We start from the raw sequence: 5224 nt of genomic DNA, 5'->3' as shown, positions 1-5224 counted from the left end.
GTCAATCTTATGAAATTTTAGCCTTTATTTGAATATGCAATTATAGTCCATGGTGGTGTTTTCTTTGTAGTTCCCGAGTAAATATTTCCAAACATTAGTTTTCAACCTGTCTCTATTCTTTTTTTTTTTAGGTTTTTTGTTCAATACTGCCCTGAAGACACTACATTTGGGATACCCAGCCAGGGCTGGGTGATTCACTAGATCTCAAGAGGACAGAGCCAAGTGTCAACCAAGGACATCAGAGACTTGCAGGCTCAGCCAGCACCAGTCCTGAGCAAGGCTTCTGCCCAGCGTGGAGTCCCCTGGAGAATCAGCAAGCCTAAGAAATATTATCAACTCATTGCATTAAAGTCTACTGGGGGTTCCTGCTGATATACTCCAACCCATTTTTGAAAAAGTACTGTTTCCCAGCATCTTCACCTATCCAGAACATAAATCAAAACTTGGGAGTTTCCTGCTTATTAATGAAAGCTATGACGTCTAAGTCCAACTGGGCCCAGAACCCAAGTTGTAGAATAATGGTATTTCATCCAACCAAAGAAGAGTTTAATGATTTCGATAAATACATTGCTTATATGGAATCCCAAGGTGCACACCGAGCAGGCGTGGCGAAGATCATTCCACCCAAGGACTGGAAAGCCAGACAGACCTATGATGATATCAATGACATCTTAATAGCCGCTCCCCTCCAGCAGGTGACTTCTGGGCAGGCAGGTGTGTTTACTCAATACCACAAAAAGAAGAAAGCCATGACCGTGGGTGAGTACCACCACTTAGCAAATAGTGAAAAATACCGGACTCCAGCACACTTTGATTTTAAGGAGCTGGAGCGAAAATATTGGAAAACACGCCTCTACGATTCACCAGTATATGGTGCGGACGTCAGTGGCTCCTTATTCGATCAAAACACGGAGCAGTGGAACCTTGGACACCTGGGAACCCTTCAGGACCTGCTGGAGCAGGAGTGCGGAGTGGTCATCGAAGGCGTCAACACCCCCTACCTGTACTTCGGCATGTGGAAGACCGCCTTCGCCTGGCACACGGAGGACATGGACCTTTACAGCATCAACTACCTGCACTTCGGGGAGCCCAAGACGTGGTACGCGGTGCCCCCGGAGCACGGCCGGCGCCTGGAACGCCTGGCCAGGGAGCTTTTCCCGGGCAGCGCGCGGGGCTGTGAGGCCTTCCTGCGGCACAAGGTGGCTCTCATCTCGCCCACGGTCCTCAAGGACAACGGCATCCCCTTCGATCGGATCACTCAGGAGGCTGGAGAGTTCATCGTGACCTTTCCCTATGGCTACCACTCTGGCTTCAACCATGGCTTCAACTGCGCGGAAGCCATCAATTTCGCCTGCCCGCGCTGGATCGATTATGGCAAAGTGGCCTCGCAGTGCAGCTGCGGGGAGGCCCGGGTCGCCTTCTCCATGGACGCCTTCGTGCGCATCCTGCAACCGGAGCGCTACGAGCTGTGGAAACGCGGGCAGGACCGGATCGTGGTGGACCACACGCAGCCCACGGCGCCGGACAGCCAGGTCCTGAACGCCTGGAGGGAGGTCCGCGCGTCCCTGGGAGCCGCTCTCGCCACGAGGCACCACCTGCCCCGCCGCGCTCTGCGCCCCCGTAGGGCTGTAGCCGCGGGCGGTGAGACCCGCCACCGAGTCCCTGTGCGTGCTGTGTCCCGGCGCCCCTCGCCGGCCCGGGGTTCTTGCTCTGCCGCCCAGTTCAGGGACGCGGCCACCAGCACCTCCGCGGAGCCCGGCCCGACCCAGCCGCCGACCCCAGGTCCATCCGCCCCGGATCGCCACCCAGCTGGAAGATGTGGCCCTCGTCGTCGTCCTTGGGAACAGGGCACTCAGGAGCCAGCTGCTCCCCCCAGGGCTAAGAGGAGGCTTTCGGTAGACACAGCTCAGGACCCAGAGGCTCAGCCCCTGCCTGTGGATGCACCCTCGCCGGACAGCGCCGCCCCGCTCAGCCCTGGGCTCCAGCATCCCGCCACGGCTTCTGGCTGTGGTTGTGGCCCTGTCCCCTAAGCCCAGGGGATGCCTTTCTACCCCACTGCTCTTGCGTGGGGATCCTTTGAGACTGGTCATATTTCCATTTCAGAGCTTTGGGTATTTGCAGGTCACTAGCCTTGCGTGAGAGTGCCTCCTGTGCTGCCGCTGGACGTGCTGGGTCCGTGGTGTTTACCAAATTCTCCAAAGTTTGTTCTTCCTTCCAGATCCTGGAATCGTTGGACACTGCTAACTCCTGTGTCACAAACTGAGGTTTCATGCACTGGACACTCTAGTATCTCTGGGAACTAGGTCCTGCTGAGGTCGCCAGAGCCCAATCTACCTCACACTCCCATCCTGTGGGCCAGCTCTGGATGCTGCTGAACTTCTAAAGAACCCTGGGCTTTGATTACTCTCCAGTCTCTCTCCTTTTCCTCTTCCCCCTTCCCTTCCCGCTTTTCTTGCCAAACTAGGCCCTTTTGACCAATTAGGTCAGTAGAGACTAAGATAATAATTGATAATCTCTCCGAGTCTTTGATGTATTAAAATGTGTTCTCTGCCAGTATGGTAACCAGAATCTTAAAATCTGAGTTTATTAAATATATTAAAGGTAACCAGAATGTTAAAATCTGACTTTATTTTTTGTGTTGTTCAGTCAGTCAACTGAGAGGTGGTCGTTTTTCCTGCACTTTTCTTAATAATTATATCAAAACATTTCAAGCAAAACTTATTTTTATGAGCTTGTTCCCTTGAGTGATGTTGGTGAGTGAGTTTGGGGTTGATGTTGGGTTCCAGCTGGCTGGCTGAGTTGGGGGATTTGATTTGCAGCCCTATCTGAAGGATGACTTGGTGGAAATCACCTGGCACTTGGCTGATCCAAGTTGCTAGGAGAGATGAGCAAACAGAGGACAAAATGTGACAGCATGTGAAAATCTTCTCTGCAAGTCTCCACTGCCTTCTCAATGCTGTATGCATATTTCACATGGTTAAGTAATTGATACATCCCAATAAACCAATCCACAAATAAAGGAACAAGACAATTTCAAGTGGGCATATGTTCTGTGAAGAGATTAAAGGGGATGGGATGCTAGTGCAGAATGGGCAGTGTGGTTCCGGTGGTCAGGGAATACTTCATAGAGCAGGAGACCTTTCTGAGTCCCAAACGACAAGAAGGAAGGTCCAGAGCTGATTTCCACTTGGATGAAACAGCAAGTGTAACAGCCCTAACATAGAGCTTGGTGTTTTTGTGTGCATAGAGAGGAAGCTCATTTGTGTCTGGGGCACTGAGAAGGGAGAGGCAGGATCAAGGGTATGCAAGACCTTGTAGCTCATGTTAAATATTTGAGTTTTTTTCAACTTGAAATGAGAAGGCATTGGAAGTTTAAAACAGCACTTGACATGATATACTTTACATATTTAACTAATCACCTTAATTGTTCTGTGGACCCCTTGGGGGCAGGAGAAGTAGTTAGAACATCTAAGTAATGCAGGTGAGAATTGATGGTTACTGACTTAGGCCATAGCGTTGAAGATGCACAGAAGTGGCCAAACTCAGAATAAATTCTGGAAATTGAAAATGATAGTTTGGATGCAGAAGGAAACATTTCAGAGAATGAAACCACATCTCTCTTCCCTCCAGCTCTCCCCTACAGAAGTTCAGTAAGATTCTGGAATTTGAAGCAGCATGTAAAATTAAAGGCATGAGTAATGAAAAAGTTAGGCTTGTTTGAAGTTCTGATAGAGGAGTAGCAAAAGCCCATATCTCATCCCTATCACCATGCAGCTAGGCAACTGTGTGGTAGTATATTGTGTGGAAAACTGAAGCTGAGAGACTGAACTCAGATTCCTCAGTGGAGGATGGCAGTGACATGCTTGGCTGGAAAGATTATTAAGCCCTGTATTGAGATGGTGGAACCACATGATGGAAGCAGACTGGAATTACTTGGAAGGCAAAAGCCCTGGAGAGCAACTGGACCATAGTAGATCTCATATAAGCAAGGAGTAAACTTTCATGTGATAAGTAACTGAGATCTTGAGGGCTTTTGCTCCTTTCATTTAGGTCAGTTGTTGATATGGCAGTGCAGACAAATAAGGGAACTCTGAAAAATCTCTATGAAGACAGTAGCCTGGCTCATATTGCTATTTTAAATTTTAGAATCTGAAATTTTCCTTGTTATATTTCAGGGATATCACAATCTCTTCCTGGCAGAAACACGCTCTAAATAGCCTAGGATAACAAAATTGGGGGTTTTGAAGGCCAAGAGACAAAAATAAACTTCAGAAAATATTTCTTCCACTATACTCCTTATGTTTTCACTCACTTTTATACTTGAAACAAAATTTCCTTTGCCCAATAAAGAGAAGCAATATTAAAAATACAGTTTAGTTTTACCAGTATACTGGTTCCTAAATTAGTCTTCTTGACCTAAGTAGGCATTTCTCAAAAGAATATATACAAATGGCCAACAGACCCATGAAAAGATGCTCAACATCGCTAATTATTAGAGAAATGCAAATCAAAACCACAAAGAGGTATCACCTCACATCTGTCAGAATGGCCATCATCAAAAAGTCTACAAATAATAAATGCTGGAGAGGGTGTGGATGAAAGGGAACCCTCTTACACTTTCGGTGGGAATGCAAATTGGTTCAGCCACTATGGAAAACTGTATGGAGGTTGCTTTAAAAAACTAAAAGTAGAGCTACCCTATGATCCAACAATCCCATTCCTAGGCGTATATCCGGAAAAGACGAAAACTCTAATTCGAAAAGATACATGCACCCCAGTGTTCACAGCAGCCCTATTTACAATAGCCAAGACATGGAAACAAACCAAGTGCCCATCAACAGATGATTGGTTTAAGAAGAAGTGGTATATACATACCGTAGAATATTACTCAGCCACAAAAAGATGAAATATTGCCACTTGCAGCAGCATAGATGGACCTAGAGAATATCATACTAATTGAAGGAAGTAAGACAGAAAAAGACAAATATATCACTTATATGTGTAATCTAAAAAACAATACAAGTGAATCTATATACAAAACAGAAACAGAGTCACAGACATAGAAAACAAACTTGTGGTTAGCTAAGGGGAAAGGGAGCAGGGGAGGGATAAATTAGGGGTATGGGATTAACAGATACACACGACTGTACAGAAAACAGATAAGCAACAAAGATTTGCACAAAAAAACAAAACAAACAAAAACAAATCAAAAAAAACCCAAGGA

General features: G+C 46.8%; 1 pseudogene across 1 annotated transcript; it reads left to right on the top strand.

Annotated features, from left to right (window-relative positions):
- The first annotated feature begins 253 nt into the window (after positions 1–253).
- On the top strand, positions 254–2487 carry LOC309668026 (lysine-specific demethylase 4D pseudogene; annotated as a pseudogene). The gene has a single exon. The product of its transcript is annotated as a lysine-specific demethylase 4D pseudogene (transcript).
- Positions 2488–5224: the final 2737 nt, after the last annotated feature.

Source organism: Balaenoptera physalus, assembly GCF_965194825.1.
Source record: "Balaenoptera physalus genome assembly, chromosome: 10".
Lineage (NCBI taxonomy): Eukaryota > Metazoa > Chordata > Mammalia > Artiodactyla > Balaenopteridae > Balaenoptera > Balaenoptera physalus.
This window is presented reverse-complemented; position numbering and strand designations above follow the sequence as displayed.